The sequence below is a fragment of the Apium graveolens genome, chromosome 2 (genome assembly GCF_009905375.1).
Source record: "Apium graveolens cultivar Ventura chromosome 2, ASM990537v1, whole genome shotgun sequence".
Classification (NCBI taxonomy): domain Eukaryota; kingdom Viridiplantae; phylum Streptophyta; class Magnoliopsida; order Apiales; family Apiaceae; genus Apium; species Apium graveolens.
In genome coordinates this window covers 98,513,544-98,533,296 of record NC_133648.1, presented here as the reverse complement: position 1 = coordinate 98,533,296, position 19,753 = coordinate 98,513,544, and positions in this window count along the sequence as shown.

Below are 19,753 nucleotides of genomic sequence, written 5' to 3'. Positions count from 1 at the left end.
TGAGGAATATTTGTATTATTAATTACTGAGTCGTATCGTTTTGTTTTTGTCTTTAAAAGTGATTTTATTAAAAATTTAATTTAATAACTATTGAAATTATCTTTAAAATTATTTTTATGACTTTATAAATACAATAATTATTATTGAGATTTTATAAAATTTAGAATTCAATATTTCATCAATTATTTAGCCCTATATGATTTTTAGATTTCATTTATTTGTAAAATCCGTATTTAATTCCAAAATTCTTCAAAAATTAGGAAACTCATATTTATTGAAGTTTGGAATATTCTGAGAATTTTAAAATTATTTTGGGAATTTTTAGGATTAATTTTACTCACGCATTGAACCGTTTAATTGCTAAAAGCGGGTATAAATTGCGTTTCAAAAATTATTTTAAAATTACGAAATTTATGTTTTTATAAACTTCGGGATATTTGTAACATTTTCAGACTATTTTCGTGATTTTCCAGAATTTGTTTCAAGTGCAGCTCGGTTCGTTAAATCGTGTAATGCGGGTATAGCGAGCGAGTCAAAAATGCTTTAAAAATTATGAATATTTTATTTTATTAGTTTTTTTAAATATTCGGAGAATTTTAGAAATATTTCAGTTTCATAAAAATTATTGGACCGAGCCCTTATCGGGATATCAAACCCCACAAAAATCAGAAGTTTATTTTTATAAAATCGTGGGATTTTCAAATATATTATATTTTTATATTTTTAAAATATTCATATTTTTTAGGAAATTTTAGTATAAATTTCATATTTATTTGATTAAATAATATTCCCCGCTAAATATTAATTTTTGGGCTAATTGATTTGAATTGATTTTAAGTTAAAAGGAAAAGATAAAAAAAAGAAAAAAAAACAAAACAAAAATCCTACAAACTACCCACGTACCCCCACCCCCCTTATCCGCGTGTCAACCGCCCCCCCCCCCCAATTTCTTTACCCAGCCAGCCTCCATCTCCCTCTCTCTGTCTCTCCACCGTCTCCTATAGTTATATATTTTTTTAACTTTCAAAAATTCATACCTTACAAACCGCTCATCCAAATTTCAATTATTATATATATAAACGATCAGCGCTTCGATACCTACACATAGGTATATATATTGCGAAATTCTGAGAAGAAAATTTGCGGAGCATATTTTCCGTTTTAATTTATTTTCGGGGCATATAAAAAGAGTTTGGAGGCGGTGACTACTCCATATGGCATCTCAGCGTGTATATTTCTATGGCTATTAATTTCGTATTTTTCTGGAGATATTTTTCGGACATCAGATATTTTCTTCGGGGTGATCAAAATTTATTTTGGGTAACGATTCTGAAATTCCGCCTTCGTACTTGTGTATATTATAGCATGTTAGTGTTTATATATTTATTTCATAATTTTTAGAAATTATTGGAGAAGTCACTTTTGGTCCGACTTTTGGTTCAAGTGGCCGTGTTACTCATTTCTGGAGTGTTTATACGCGTAAATATAAATTATTGTGTTGATTGTTGTTGGTTGTGTCGATATGATATCGACTGGAAGTCCGAGAAATAGAGAAGGTGCTGTCCGATTTCCAAGAAAATATTATTTTTATTATTATTCGAAAATAAATCCAAATTATTTAGTTAATGAATTTTAATTGATTATTTAATTCGAGCTAATTATTTCTTATGATTTAAAAATTCCGAAAAATAGTTCGAGCTTTAAAATATTATTTTAAATTATTTTCCAGGCTCAATAATTCTTATAAAATTACTTCGGGTGTTCGAGCACTATTATTTAGTTATAAAATGATTCGGAGACCCGTTTTAATTCCGAAAAATGTTCAAAAATTCATATTAAATAAACGTTCGTCCGTTTAATACGAAACGAATGCGTACAGACTCAGAAAAATATTATTCTTTCATTAAAAATACTTTCAAGACCCAAATTCTTTTGTTTTTAAAGATCGCTTATTTTACGAATCATTCTGAGTCGATTTTTGATCGATAAATTATATTTTTGACCCGATTTCTGTTTTAAACGTACCGAGTCGACCCTTCTGATGAACCGAGTCTTATGTGATATGAATTATGTGATATATGAGTTATGTGCTTATGTGCTATGTGAATTATGTGCATATGTGGATCAAGAGTCTTGTGTTTGTCTGTTATATTTATGTGTGGGTTATCGTATGGGTAGACGATAGGCTTTTGACGCGTAGTTCGTCGAGTGATTATCGATTAAACAATTAAAGTTCTATATTTTAATTATAGATGCGGATCATTCGAGTTGATCAGGACAAGACGTTGGATAAAGAATGAGATGGAATGACATTTGGATATCTGGCTTCTAGCAATCACAGGACCAGCATATCGATGAAGTGTTGAAAAGAAAGATGGTGATGCTTTGAGACGGAATGCCAGAATGAGATGATTGCGTTTATACGAGTGTGACTAACTGCTAAAACCCAAAGGCAAGTATTTCTATCATCACTTATTGTTCAAGTGATATTTATTTTGAATCGTATCATGCAAGTATTGCTTTCCCTATTCTCAGTTTATATTCAATAAATGTTTTACATATCGCTGAATTAAATAATTCTGTTTATGCAAGTATTCTTCCGCTATTCTATGTTCAGAGTAGCTAAGTGATTTTACTTATCCAATTATCGGATTTATAAATGTTGTGGATTTTGAGAAAGATGACGTTGTTTTGGTTTTCTGCCCAAGTGAATGGGCGAATAAAATTTATAAGGGTGTCTGTAACACCCCCAAATCCGGGGTCGGGGATCCGGGCTGTCACGAGTTTCATTTCCCTTAACAACACCCAATCTTAATAAATAATCAACTACTCTGTACTGTGACCCCACAATAAACACACACACCACAAGTTATAGTCTCAGAGATGAATATCCAAAAATAATCACAAGTCGTTTTATTCCACAATTATATGCCAATACACCTTAAAAGGGTTTCTGAATAAATTTACATTTCTTTGCCATTATTACAATTCATAAATATACATAAATCTGGTACATCAAAAGTTGAAGCCTAGCCTATTGGTAGTTCCTACCTCAGCTACAGCGACATCAATGCCTATAGGAAACTGCGGAACATTTCCTATCCGCTCGCGAATTGGGAGCTTGGTCATGTTCATCTTTTCTATCTGTTGTTGTGTGATGAAAGAAGAAAGCAAGGGTGAGCAACAAGCCCACCAAAATAATATGTATAATGATTTACAGTATATGAGCCTTCTCATAGTACTCATGAAAGTCTTGGTCAAAAGAAATGAACCAAGTTTGATATCTTAATGCGATGAAGTCGCAAAATATTCAGTATATATACATATATACTTTTCAAAATCTTGGAAGTCCTCTTCCATGCATAATATACACAGAGTTCCAGTTTATAACTCTATAAAACTATCGTTGCAAGGTGATCTCATATATCTAACCTTGTCTCAACGTTTTTCTGAAAATCTTTGACATGCATAAGATAATCATTTACTAGATATAAGTTTAAAAGATGAAGTTACAAGATACTCCAATATAATTATATCTTTTCCAAATACTACTTGAACTACCACCGTTCAAGTTATAATTAGTTCAAAAGTTCATCACATAGATGAGACTACAAGATAATACTTGAATAGATTCAATCTTTAAAATATCATCAAAATAAAATGAAGTTATGAGATACTTCATTTGATGCAAACATCATTTTGAAAACTTGACCCTGCCAACACTCAACAATCGCCCAACCGTAGCCTTTCTATCGAAGTGCTCTGGGTAGTGTTGCAGAAATATCCAATTAGATGATGAACTCATTACGGGAGTTTACCGCGCCAGGAAGACCACTTACGATGATCAGTCGTAGTAGTGCAACCCCACCATTTTCTACATGTAGAGGAGAACCTGTCGTATTTACTTGTCAACCGAACACTGAACTCCTAAGGAATGGACCGCCTTAGCGGAACTTCCAGGCCATTTGGGCCAATATAATAAGGCTGGGCCGGCGCTACTCGACCATTTACGCCACTCCTAGTTCAGATGAAATCCATGACTCTGAAACGTAAAGCTCGTCCCCACTTTCCCCAAGTAGAAACTTGTTGATACGGCTCCACCAAGAAGTCGTATCTAGTTGAAAAGGAAAACTCACCGATATTTCCCAGGCGATGCCTGTTAATGGATTAACTTGTTCCAAGAATTTTACTTCCCGAGTATTGGGTAAGTAATCAAAAATTCTTTTATCAAGACAGCAACCTTATTGCGAATATGAAACACACCACAGAGCCGGATCCCTCAGGTTTTGAGCGAGTATTTAAATCCCCTTCGAAAGGAGGATCTTAAATAAAAAAAAAAGAGTTTTGGGATCCGCTCTAACTTTTAAAAATCATTTTGAAGACTCGCAAAACATTTTTAAGAATGTTTGGAGTAATGCTGATTTAATAAAGTAAATCAGTCTCAAAATAAAAGAAATATCTGAATATTATTATTTAAATAATATTCCCATAAAGAATAATTGAGGTAGAAGTTGGAAAACTTATACTTGAAATGAATAGTAAATAATCAAAGATATACTTATACGAAAGTAATATCTTATTTGAATAAAAAGTAAGTTTGATTTTCGACACATTATTCTTTAATAAAATAAAGAATATTATTAAGTAATAAGCGGAGTCATAATACCTCGAATGAATATTATAAATAATATTCATTAAATAAAATAAAGGAGTCATACATCCTCAAATGAATATTCAAATAATATTCAATTAATAATATTAAAGGAGTCATAAGTCCTCGGATGAATATTCGAAATAATATTCAATAAATAATATAAAGTTATCGAATAACCCTTATTCGATTAATAGTTTTGAAATTATAACCATATATATATAAAATATATATATATATAAAATCTACTCGGGATCCTCGACTCCCGGTTTTAGAAAATGCTTTCACCTTTGGTTCCCTATACTAAGGGTATATGCAAATTACCGCTATTCTCTAGCATAGGTATTATCAACTGAACCAACAGATATATATGGCAAGAATACGAAACAGGCATGCATATGTACCATATCACATGCTACAATATATCGCAAGAATTTGCTAATATAACCATCATGCATTTATTACAAGATAATGCATATACATATATACATCACAACAACAGTATAACGGGTAGAAAACTTACCTGAGCGACTGGGGGTGATAAAAGGCTCGGGACGAGTCTGGTAACCTATAAACAACAAGTAAGTTGGAATTAAACCAAAGTCACTTATAAATCTATACTTTAACTAACTTAGACTCTAACGCTTGTTTTGCGCTTACTGATTCTCTTAAGTCACTCGAGTACCCTCGGCTCCACCATTTTTAATAATTTAACCATTACGAGTTTTAAGGCGATTCCTTCGCGAGTGTCTTACCAACTGCCTAACACTCTTACCATAATTGTTTCATACACTAATTAACCATTTTTGATCTTTAACCTATGTTTCAAAGTAAGGCGAGGGGAAAAGTTTCGTTCGCGAAACGCCGTTACTTAAAACGGTCGTTTCTCCTAAACCGTACATCGGAATCAAACGAACTACATATCAAAACGAAGCTCGTAACATGAACTATCTAAACATGGCAATGGTCATAATCTAGCAGGGAGTTCTCGGGTCCAAATGTTATGAACAAAAGCAGTCTAAAGTAAATCGGACATTACGACGGCTATGTTTACGCGATTTCCCAAATTTAAACCAATTCAAAACAACCACAATTCAACCCCAATTCACAATCCAATGAAAACTCCATCCATATTACTTTACAACAGCCCCAAATCAACTCATTATAATCAATTTACTTAATCCTAAAACTTGAATTTAAACTATACTACATTCTTTAATCAAATCATAAGATTTCAACATTCCAATCTCCACCATTCCAGCCCAAACTCTTAAACAAACAAGTTTCAAGCTACTCTTTACTCTAACAACCAAAATCAACCTAATATAAAAATTAAAGCTAGGGTTTGGAGATGATATACCTTCCTTGAAGTGGTGTGAGTAGCTAGGAAGCCTTAGGAAGCCTTGAGGAGTCTTAGGAAAGCTTGGATCTTAAAGGAAAAGCAAGAAAAATCAAGTTAAAAACCTTGAAATCACTATTCATTGTCTTCATTGATTTATTGGAGAAGATAGAGAATGAATGGGATGCTTAAACTCATAATATAGCCATATCTATGCATAAGGAACACTAGGGAATTATCTTACCAATTTAGGAGGCTTGGATCTTGGATTTTGAAAATTCTTTCCTTTGAAATTGTAAAAAGCCGAGAGCAAGCTTTTGTTGAAGAGAAATAGATTTCTTTTGTTTTGATGAAATGATTTGTTTGGCTTGGTGGATGTAATTTTGTTTTTGTTTTGGTTAATTACCTTTTTAGCCTTAACTTTGTGTGGTTCTACTTCAACCACATCTCCTTCCTTCCCATGTCATGCTTATGTCATGCTATGATGTCATCTTCCCCTCCTTGTCCTCTTCTCATTGGTTGGGTGACATCATCCTCTCTAATCCCTTTGATTAACTTCCTAATTGTTTGCCTAATGACCGCTGATCTGTTATACGGTTCGCTTAACTTTCGTTTTCATTTATCGTTTGAGGGATCATACCCGAGATCTTATTACTTAGGTTCCCCTAACCTTTCTCAATATATTATATTCCTTTGATGATCCTCTCTTATAATCCTTTAATTTAAATCCTTTTTATCCTGTTACCTTATACTCAATTCTTTCCGTATCTAATGGATTTCCGGGAAAAATCAAAGTGTTCGGTATTGGATTCTGACGATCTTTACATACACTTATATACCATGTAGAGTACTAATAAAATCTCAGAATATCCATAACAGAACCCCTACATAGTGTGGCATGAAAAGTTTTCTCATTCAGCATAATCTGCAAAATCACTATTCATAAGGGTTTCAAAAATTTCCAAAAATTGGGGTTATTACAGTGTCGAGTATTATGACCCCTTTCAATAAAAATGTTTTAAGATTGGATGGTTGCGTAAGAGGCCGTGGCGGCGGTCCAGCGTGAGCTATGTGTTATACAGGATATAACACCTTGCTAGGCCGATATGTGCCTTGGGTACCCCTTTGTTTAGTTGGATATGCTTCGGCATACCGGTGTTGCTCCGCGGCTGATCACCGGCGGCAACACACCGTCGTTCGAGGATACAAATCTAAATTATTATATTTCTTTTGACATCTTACAAGGAATGATTTATTAAGTATTTTGTTTTCGGATAAAAGATGAAATATAGTTTTGATTCAGTTTCTTATTTTGAGAATACTTAGTTTGTTGATAAATATCAAAGGTGGTATAAGTACAGATGATTGGTGTTGACTTCAGTATGGGATGTTGTGAGCATCAAAGTTCGTAGTGATATCTAATTTGATATGATAACAAAATAAGTATTAATTTCAAGAGTTCGGTTTTGAGTAAAGTTTACGATTCAATCCATAATCATTGTTTCATGTTAGAATTGTTTACGATATTTCCGTAAACACTGTTTTACGACTTTTATTCTTGTCAAGATTCAAAGTATTGCTGAAGCATTTTGCTCAAAAATATCAAAATGGTTTTGAATATAATTAAGGAATTAAATCTGGGATTCCTCAACTAAAATTTTATGATTCAGCAACTATGATTTTAAATGTTCTGCTCTAATGCAGATGTCGATTTTATATCAAAATGACCCAATATATGTCATAATGATCTTGCTGAGCATTTCTTTCGCTCATACTTGCCTGTTTTTAAATTTAACCTCCAGTGAGGATTAGCTTGCGCTGTTTAGCCGCGTAATTTGAGGAAGCAAAGAAGAAACTCTTGGAAGGTGGTTGGTCCAGGGTTGCGGGCTAGTGTAAGTTTTAATGTGCAAAGTTGTTTATATTATATTATATTATAGTTGTATATTTTATTTGGGCCTAGTATACTTCATTTCGAAGTTATACTAGTTGGTTTAGTTTTGAGTTGGTATTTATTGAAAAGAGTTTCAGAAGAAAGTGAAAAATTATTTGTGAAAATTGGAATTCTTGTTTCTAGAACTGTAACCTTAAAAGATCTTGGATTAGTTTGGGGTCATTTTGTTACAGAATCTTGTTTTCTGGATTTCATTTTTCTCCAGAAATATCAGCTTTGAAATCTTTTCAGTTTTATTCATTTGATATTGAAATCCTTTGATATTCTTCAATTCTGACTGAGATGAACAACCCTAACTATAGGGGACACAAGGTATACCTGTCGGTGTGATAGGAGTTGGATGGGACGCCATCACTTGTGTGTGTTGTGACTACAAGAAGGTTAACAACCTTTAGTAGTGTCTTAATTTGGACACACAATACCAAGTTCATTTGATCATATTGATCTCTCAGTTATTCTTTTATTTCAACAATACTTTTTCTCAAATTCAGATTTTGGTTCCGTTATGGTATCAAATTCTTTTCTTTTTGAAATTCCATGATTTTATCATCTCAAACATTCGAAGGTATGCCAATCAAGTTAAGTTGAGTATCCTGGTGAAGTCAAAGTAAGGCGATGTGATGGAATTACGAAGGACGACAGTGGACTGCAATGCGATTAGAATATCAATGGCATATAGCGAAGTCAATCTGTTCTTTTATTTCTCTCTCTATCTTTCTTTCTTTTCTTCTCTCTATCTTTTTCTCTATTCTTCTTTCTCGCGATCCGTAAAAGTGATTCTATTGAGGAATTGGTCAAAGGAGGTAGACGGAACAGTGGTACACAGTGAAGCTCCTATAAAAGTTTTATTATACAATGAATACAAGATTTGTTTGAGATTATGGAAAATTGAGGTTATTTGGGAATGGAAAGTTGGTTAGAAAACCCTTAGTGCTTTCTTCTGCTGATTCCGAGGACGGAATCCTTATAAGGGGGGTAGATTGTGATATCCCGTATTTTCAGAATTATTATTATTAATATTTGAATATGTTTATGTGATTTTAAGATTTAGAAGGAATAAAATGGTGGATATTTTATTCCTATTTGACGAGTTTGTTTTATTAAATGGTAATGTGCTAATTGTTGAGTGTTATATCGATCCTTGTTAATATCTGAAAATATTTCCTTAAATGTATTATTTTCAAAAGTTTATTTGAAAACCGATCATTTATTGATATCGGTAAATTGAGTTCGTTTAGTAATATTAGGGATTGGATGGATATTATGTCTGCTATGTGTTGTATGTAATATTAATTGTGTGGGACTCAGTTGTGATTGAGGATTATTTGTATTATTAATTACTGAGTCGTATCGTTTTGTTTTTGTCTTTAAAAGTGATTTTATTGAAAATTTAATTTAATAAATATTTAAATTATCTTTAAAATTATTTTTATGACTTTGTAATTACAATAATTATTATTGGGATTTTATAAAATTTAGAAATCAATATTTCATCAATTATTTAGCCCTATATGATTTTTAGATTTCATTTATTTGTAAAATCCGTATTTAATTCCAAAATTCTTCAAAAATTACGAAACTCATATTTATTTAAGTTTGGAATATTCTGAGAATTTTAAAATTATTTTAGGAATTTTTAGGATTAATTTTACCCGCGCGTTGAATCCTTTAATTGCTAAAAGCGGGTATAAATTGTGTTTCAAAAATTATTTTAAAATTACGAAATTTATGTTTTTATAAACTTCGGGATATTTTTAACATTTTAAGACTATTTTCGTGATTTTCTGAATTTGTTTCAAGTGCAGCTCGGTTCGTTAAATCGTGTAATGCGGGTATAGCGAGCGAGTCAAAAATGCTTTAAAAATTATGAATATTTTATTTTATTAGTTTTTTCTTAATATTCCGAGAATTTTAGAAATATTTCAGTTTCATAAAAATTATTGGATCGGGCTCTTATCGGGACATCAAACCCCACAAAAATCAGAAGTTTATTTTTATAAAATCGTGGGATTTTCAAATATATTATATTTTTATATTTTTGAAATATTCATAATTTTTTAAGAAATTTTAGTATAAAGTTCATATTTATTTGATTAAATATTATTCCCCGCTAAATATTAATTTTTGGGCTAATTGATTTGAATTGATTTTAGTTAAAAGGAAAAGATAAAAAAAAGAAAAAAAAAACAAAACAAAAATTCTACAAACTACCCACGTACCCCCACCCCCCCTTATCCGCGTGTCAACCCCCCCCCCCACCCAACCCAATTTCTATACCCTGCCAGCCTCCATCTCCCTCTCTCTGTCTCTCCACCTTCTCGTATAGTTATATATTTTTTTAACTTTCAAAAATTCATATCTTACAAACCTCTCATCCAAATTTCAATTATTATATATATAAACGATCAGCGCTTCGATACCTACACATAGGTATATATATTGCGAGGTTCTGAGATGAAAATTTGCAGAGTATATTTTCCGTTTTTTATTTTCGGGGCATAGAAAAAGAGTTTGGAGGCGGTGACTACTCCACATGGGCATCTCAGCGTGTATATTTCTATGACTATTAATTTTGGATTTTTCTGGAGATATTTTCCGGACATCAGATATTCTTTTCGGGGTGATCAAAATTCATTTTGGGTAACGATTCCGAAATTCCGCCTTCGTACTTGTGTATATTATAGCATGTTAGTGTTTATATATTTATTTCATAATTTTTAGAAATTGTTGGAGAAGTCACTTTTGGTCCGAGTTTTGGTTTAGGTGGCCGTGTTACTCATTTCTGGAGTATTTATACGCGTAAATATAAATTATTGTGTTGATTGTTGTTGGTTGTGTCGATATGATATCGACTGGAAGTCCGAGAAATAGAGGAGGTGCTATCCGATTTCTAAAAAATATTATTTTTTTTAGTATGAAGATTATTATTTTTATTATTATTCGAAAATAAATCCAAATTATTTAGTTAATGAATTTTAATTGATTATTTAATTCGAGTTAATTATTTCTTATGATTTAAAAATTCCGAAAAATAGTTCGAGATTTAAAATATTATTTTAAATTATTTTCCAGGCTCAATAATTCTTATAAAACTATTTCGGGTGTTCGAGCACTATTATTTAGTTATAAAATGATTCGGAGACCCGTTTTAATTCCGAAAAATGTTCAAAAATTCATATTAAATAAACCGTTCGTCCGTTTAATACGAAACGAACGCGTACAGACTCAGAAAAATATTCTTCTTTCATTAAAAATACTTTCGAGACCCAAATTCTTTTGTTTTTAAAGGTCTCTTATTTTACGAATCTATCTGAGTCAATTTTTGATCGATAAATCATATTTTTGACCCGATTTCCGTTTTAAACGTACCGAGTCGACCCTTCTGATGAACCGAGTCTTATGTGATATGAATTATGTGATATATGAGTTATGTGCTTATGTGCTATGTGAATTATGTGCATATGTGGATCAAGAGTCCTGTGTTTGTCTGTTATATTTATGTGTGGGTTATTGTATGGGTAGACGATAGGCTTTTGACGCGTAGTTCGTCGAGTGATTATCGATTAAACAATTAAAGTTCTATATTTTAATTATAGATGCGGATCATTCGAGTTGATCAGGACAAGACATTGGATAAAGAATGAGATGAAATGACATTTGGATATCTGGATTCTAGCAATCGCGGGACCAGCATATCGATAAAGTGTGTTGAAAAGAAAGACGGTGATACTTTGAGACGGAATGCCATAATGAGATAATTGCGTTTATACGAGTGTGACTAACTGCTAAAACCCAAAGGCAAGTATTTCTATCATCACTTATTGTTCAAGTGATATTTATTTTGAATCGTATCATGCAAGTATTGCTTTCCCTATTCTCAGTTTAGAATCAATAAATGTTTTACATATCGCTGAATTAAATAATTCTGTTTATGCAAGTATTCTTCCGCTATTCTATGTTCAGAGTAGCTAAGTGATTTTACTTATCCAATTATCGGATTTATAAATGTTGTGGATTTTGAGAAAGATGACGTTGTTTTGGTTTTCTGCCCAGGTGAATGGGCGAATAAAATTTATAAGGGTGTCGAGTATTATGACCCTTTTCAATAAAAAATTTTAAGATTGGATGGTTGCGTAAGAGGCCATGGCGGCGGTCCAGCGTGAGCTATGTGTTATACAGGATATAACACCTTGCTAGGCCGATATGTGCCTTGGGTACCCCTTTGTTTAGTTGGATATGCTTCGACATACCGGTATTGCTCCGCGGCTGATCACCGGCGACAACATACCGTCGTTCGAGGATTCAAATCTAAATTATTATATTTCTTTTGACATCTTACAAGGAATGATTTATTAAGTTTTTTGTTTTCGGATAGAAGATGAAATATAGTTTTGATTCAGTTTCTTATTTTGAGAATACTTAGTTTGTTGATAAATATCAAAGATGGTATTAGTATAGATGATTGGTGTTGACTTCAGTATGGGATGTTATGAGCATCAAAGTTTGTAGTGATATCTAATTTGATATGAGAATAAAATAAGTATTAATTTCAAGAGTTCGGTTTTGAGTAAAGTTTACGATTCAATCCATAATCATTGTTTCATGTTAGAATTATTTACGATATTTTCGTAAATACTGTTTTACGAGTTTTATTCTCGTCAAGATTCAAAGTATTGCTGAAGCATTTTGCTCAAAAATATCAAAATGGTTTTGAATATAATTAAGGAATTAAATCTGGGATTCCTCAACTAAAATTTTATGATTCAGCAACTACGATTTTAAATGTTCTGCTCTAATGTAGATGTCGATTTTATATCAAAACGACCCTATATATGTCATAATGATCTTGCTGAGCATTTCTTTCCCTCATTCTTGCCTGTTTTTAAATTTAACCTCCAGTGAGGATTAGCTTGCGCTGTTTAGCCGCGTAATTTGAGGAAACAAAGAAGAAACTCTTGGAAGGTGGTTGGTCCAAGGTTGCGGGCTAGTGTAAGTTTTAATGTGTAAAGTTGTTTATATTATATTATATTATAGTTGTATATTTTATTTGGGCCTAGTATACTTCATTTCGAAGTTATACTAGTGGGTTTAGTTTTGAGTTGGTATTTATTGAAAAGAGTTTCAAAAGAAAGTGAAAAATTATTTGTGGAATTTGGAATTCTTGTTTCTAGAACTGTAACCTTAAAAGATCTTGGATTAGTTTGGGGTCATTTATGATAAATATCTTCCGCTAGCATTTATTTATTGATTAAACAGGTTGAATTGGATTGAAGTTTTATAGTGACGACCAAATCCTCTGACCCCGGATTTGGGGGCGTTACAGGTTGGTATCAGAGCTGAGGTTATAGTAAACTAGAAACGAGAGTCTGTAGGAGTGTGTATAGCTATGTGAGGATGATTGAGCTCATATCGAGTTCCTGTTGGACTATCGGGTATAGAACCAACGAGTAAGTTAAGATAGGCGCATTCGTTTGAGATGGTTGTGTTGAGCTGGACAAAACTCCTGGCAGTTGCAAACTTTTATTGTGGAATCTTTCGAGGCTACTACGATTTGACGATGACGAAGATTCTCGATATCCTCAGAACATGAAGAAGTATCTAGAATCGGATGACGAGTCAACAGAAGAGGTCAAATAGAAGATAAGTATTAAGACTTTGGCAACACCTTCTTTTTCTATAATTTCTTTTGACCTCTCTCAAAAGAGGTATCTGTTAGAGGATATATTCCCTAACACTTGTTTAATTATTTTGTTACAGAATCTTGTTTTCTGGATTTCATTTTTCTCCAGAAATATCAGCTTTAAAATCTTTTCAGTTTTATTCATTTGATTTTGAATTCCTTTGATATTCTTTAATTCTAACTGAGATGAACAACCCTAACTATAGGGGACACAAGGTATACCTGTCTGTGTGATAGGAGTTGGATGTGACGCCATCACTTGTGTGTGTTGTGACTACAAGAAGGTTAACAACCTTTAGTAGTGTCTTAATTTGGACACGCAATACCAAGTTCATTTGATCATATTGACCTCTCAGTTATTCTTTTATTTCAATAATACTTTTTCTCAAATTCAGATTTTGGTTCCGTTATGGTATCAAATTCTTTTCTTTTTGAAATTCCATGATTTTATCATCTCAAACATTCGAAGGTATGCCAATCAAGTTAAGTTGAGTATCCTGGTCAAGTCAAAGTAAGGCGATGTGATGGAATTACGAAGGACGACAGTGGACTGCAATGCGATTAGAATATCAATGGCATATAGCGAAGTCAATCTGTTCTTTTATTTCTCTCTCTATCTTTCTTTCTTTTCTTCTCTCTATCTTTTTCTCTATTCTTCTTTCTCGCGATCCGTAAAAGTGATTCTATTGAGGAATTGGTCAAAGGAGGTAGACGGAACAGTGGTACACAGTGAAGCTCCTGTAAAAGTTTTATTATACAAGGAATACAAGATTTGTTTGAGATTATGGAAAATTGAGGTTATTTGGAAATGGAAAGTTGGTTAGAAAGCCCTTAGTGCTTTCTTCTGCTGATTCCGAGGACGGAATTCTTATAAGGGGGGTAGATTGTGATATCCCGTATTTTCAGAATTATTATTATTAATATTTGAATATGTTTATGTGATTTTAAGATTTAGAAGGAATAAAATGGTGTATATTTTATTCCTATTTGACGAGTTTGTGTTATTAAATGGTAATGTGCTAATTGTTGAGTGTTATATCGATCCTTGTTAATATCTGAAAATATTTTCTTAAATGTATTATTTTCAAAAGTTTATTTGAAAACCGATCATTTATTGATATCGGTAAATTGAGTTCGTTTAGTAATATTAGGGATTGGATGGATATTCTGTCTACTATGTGTTGTATTTAATATTAATTGTGCGGGACTCAGTTGTGATTGAAGATTATTTGTATTATTAATTACTGAGTCGTATCGTTTTGTTTTTGTCTTTAAAAGTGATTTTATTGAAAATTTAATTTAATAAATATTTAAATTATCTTTAAAATTATTTTTATGACTTTATAATTACAATAATTATTATTGGGATTTTATAAAATTTAGAAATCAATATTTCATCAATTATTTAGCCCTATATGATTTTTAGTTTTCATTTATTTGTAAAATCCGTATTTAATTCCAAAATTCTTCAAAAATTAAGAAACTCATATTTATTTAAGTTTGGAATATTCTGAGAATTTTAAAATTATTTTGGGAATTTTTAGGATTAATTTTATCCGCGCGTTGAATTGTTTAATTGCTAAAAGCAGGTATAAATTGCGTTTCAATTTTTTTTTTAAAATTACGAAATTTATGTTTTTATAAACTTCGGGATATTTGTAACATTTTAACACTATTTTCGTTATTTTCTGAATTTGTTTCAAGTGCAGCTCAGTTCGTTAAATCGTGTAATGCGGGTATAGCGAGCGAGTCAAAAATGCTTTAAAAATTATGAATATTTTATTTTATTAGTTTTTTTAAATATTCCGAGAATTTTAGAAATATTTCAGTTTCATAAAAATTATTGGGTCGGGCCCTTATCGGGACATCAAACCCCACAAAAATCAGAAGTTTATTTTTATAAAATCGTGGAATTTTCAAATATATTATATTTTTATATTTTTGAAATATTCATAATTTTTAGGAAATTTTAGTATAAATTTCATATTTATTTGATTAAATATTATTCCCCGCTAAATATTAATTTTTGGCCTAATTGATTTGAATTGATTTTAGTTAAAAGGAAAAGATAAAAAAAAAGAAAAAAAAAACAAAACAAAAATCCTACAAACTACCCACGTACCCCCACCCCCCTTATCCGCGTGTCAACCGCCCCCCCCAATTTCTTTACCCAGCCAGCCTCCATCTCCCTCTCTCTGTCTCTCCACCGTCTCGTATAGTTATATATTTTTTTAACTTTTAAAAATTCATACCTTACAAACCGCTCATCCAAATTTCAATTATTATATATATAAACGATCAGCGTTTCGATACCTACACATAGATATATATATTGCGAGGTTCTGAGAAGAAAATTTGCGGAGTATATTTTCTGTTTTAATTTATTTTCGGGGCATTGAAAAAGAGTTTGGAGGCGGTGACTACTCCATATGGGCATCTCAGCGTGTATATTTCTATGGCTATTAATTTCGAATTTTTCCGGAGATATTTTCCGGACATCAGATATTCTCTTCGGGATGATCAAAATTTATTTTGGGTAACGATTCCGAAATTCCTCCTTCGTACTTGTGTATATGATAACATGTTAATGTTTATATATTTATTTCATAATTTTTAGAAATTGTTGGAGAAGTCACTTTTGGTTCGAGTTTTGGTTCAGGTGGCCGTGTTACTCATTTCTGGAGTGTTTATACGCGTAAATATAAATTATTGTGTTGATTGTTGTTGGTTGTGTCGATATGATATCGACTAGAAGTCCGAGAAATAGAGGAGGTGCTGTCCGATTTCCAAGAAAATATTATTTTTTTATTTATGAAGATTATTATTTTTATTATTATTCGAAAATAAATCCAAATTATTTAGTTAATGAATTTTAATTGATTATTTAATTCGAGTTAATTATTTCTTATGATTTAAAAATTCCGAAAAATAGTTCGAGCTTTAAAATATTATTTTAAATTATTTTCCAGGCTCAATAATTCTTATAAAATTATTTCGGGTGTTCGAGCACTATTATTTAATAATAAAATGATTCGGAGACCCGTTTTAATTCCCAAAAATGTTCAAAAATTCATATTAAATAAACCGTTCGTCCGTTTAATACGAAACGAACGCGTACAGACTCAAAAAAATATTCTTCTTTCATTAAAAATACTTTCGAGACCCAAATTCTTTTTTTTAAAGGTCGCTTATTTTACGAATCATTCTGAGTCAATTTTTGATCGATAAATCATATTTTTGACTCGATTTCCGTTTTAAACGTACCGAGTCGACCCTTCTGATGAACCGAGTCTTATGTGATATGAATTATGTGATATATGAGTTATGTGCTTATGTGTTATGTGAATTATGTGCATATGTGGATCAAGAGTCCTGTGTTTGTCTGTTATATTTATGTGTGGGTTATCATATGGGTAGACGATAGGCTTTTGACGCGTAGTTCGTCGAGTGATTATGGATTAAACAATTAAAGTTTTATATTTTAATTATAGATGCGGATCATTCAAGTTGATCAGGACAAGACGTTGGATAAAGAATGAGATGGAATGACATTTGAATATCTGGCTTCTAGCAATCGCAGGACCAGCATATCGATGAAGTGTTGAAAAGAAAGACGGTGATGCTTTAAGACAGAATGCCAGAATGTGATAATTGAGTTTATACGAGTGTGACTAACTGCTAAAACCAAAAGGCAAGTATTTCTATCATCACTTATTGTTCAAGTAATATTTATTTTGAATCGTATCATGCAAGTATTGCTTTCCCTATTCTCAGTTTAGAATCAATAAATGTTTTGCATATCGCTGAATTAAATAATTCTGTTTATGCAAGTATTCTTCCGCTATTCTATGTTCAGAGTAGCTAAGTGATTTTACTTATCCAATTATCGGATTTATAAATGTTGTGGATTTTGAGAAAGATGACGTTGTTTGGGTTTTCTGCCCAAGTGAATGGGCGAATAAAATTTATAAGGGTGTCGAATATTATGACCCCTTTCAATAAAAATGTTTTAAGATTGGATGGTTGCGTAAGAGGCCGTGGCGGCGGTCCAGCATGAGCTATGTGTTATACAGGATATAATACCTTGCTAGGCCGATATGTGTCTTGGGTACCCCTTTGTTTAGTTGGATATGCTCCGGCATACCGGTGTTGCTCCGCGGCTGATCACCGGCGGCAACACACCGTCGTTCGAGGATTCAAATCTAAATTATTATATTTCTTTTGACATCTTACAAGGAATGATTTATTAAGTATTTTGTTTTCGGATAAAAGATGAAATGTGGTTTTGATTCAGTTTCTTATTTTGAGAATACTTAGTTTGTTGATAAATATCAAATGTGGTATTAGTACAGATGATTGGTGTTGACTTCAGTATGGGATGTTGTGAGCATCAAAGTTCGTAGTGATATCTAATTTGATATGATAACAAAATAAGTATTAATTTCAAGAGTTCGGTTTTGAGAGAAGTTTACGATTCAATCCATAATTATTGTTTCATGTTAGAATTGTTTACGATATTTCCGTAAACACTGTTTTACGAGTTTTATTCTCGTCAAGATTCAAAGTATTGCTGAAGCATTTTGCTCAAAAATATCAGAATGGTTTTGAATATAATTAAGGAATTAAATCTGGGATTCCTCAACTAAAATTTTATGATTCAGCAACTATGATTTTAAATGTTCTGCTCTAATGCAGATGTCGATTTTATATCAAAACGACCCTATATATGTCATAATGATCTTGCTGAGCATTTCTTTCGCTCATACTTGCCTGTTTTTAAATTTAACCACTAATGAGGATTAGCTTGCGCTGTTTAGCCGCGTAATTTGAGGAAGCAAAGAAGAAACTCTTGGAAGGTGGTTGGTCCAGGGTTGCGGGCTAGTGTAAGTTTTAATGTGTAAAGTTGTTTATATTATATTATATTATAGTTGTATATTTTATTTGGGCCTAGTATACTTCATTTCGAAGTTATACTAGTGGGTTTAGTTTTGAGTTGGTATTTATTGAAAAGAGTTTCAAAAGAAAGTGAAAAATTATTTGTGGAATTTAGAATTCTTGTTTCTAGAACTGTAACCTTAAAAGATCTTGGATTAGTTTGGGGTCATTTATGATAAATATCTTCCGCTGGCATTTATTTATTTATTAAACTGGTTGAATTGGATTGAAGTTTTATAGTGACGACCAAATCTTCTAACCCCGGATTTGGGGGCGTTACAGGTTGGTATCAGAGCTGAGGTTATAGTAAACTAGAAACGAGAGTCTGTAGGAGTGTGTATAGCTATGTGAGGACGATTGAGCTCATATCGAGTTCCTGTTGGACTATCGGGTATAGTACCAACGAGTAAGTTAAGATAGGCGCATTCGTTTGAGATGGTTGTGTTGAGCTGGACAAAACTCCTGGCAGTTGCAAACTTTTATTGTGGAATCTTTCGAGGCTACTACGATTTGACGATGACGAAGATTCTCGATATCCTCAGAACATTAAGAAGTATCTAGAATCGGATGACGAGTCAACAGAAGAGTTCAAATAGAAGATAAGTATTAAGGTTTTGGCAATACCTTCTTTTTCTATAATTTCTTTTGACCTCTCTCAAAATAGGTATCTGTTAGAGTATATATTCCCTAACACTCGTTTAATCATTTTGTTACAGAATCTTGTTTTCTGGATTTCATTTTTCTCTAGAAATATCAGATTTGAAATCTTTTCAGTTTTATTCATTTGATTTTGAATTCCTTTGATATTCTTTAATTCTGACTGAGATGAACAACCATAACTATAGGGGACACAAGGAATACCTGTCTATGTGATAGGAGTTGGATGGGACGTCATCACTTGTGTGTGTTGTGACTACAAGAAGCTTAACAACCTTTAGTAGTGTCTTAATTTGGACACGCAATACCAAGTTCATTTGATCATATTGATCTCTCAGTTATTCTTTTATTTCAACAATACTTTTTCTCAAATTCAGATTTTGGTTCCGTTATGGTATCAAATTCTTTTCTTTTTGAAATTCCATGATTTTATCATCTCAAACATTCGAAGGTATGCCAATCAAGTTAAGTTGAGTATCCTGGTCAAGTCAAAGTAAGGCGATGTGATGGAATTACGAAGGACGACAGTGGACTGCAATG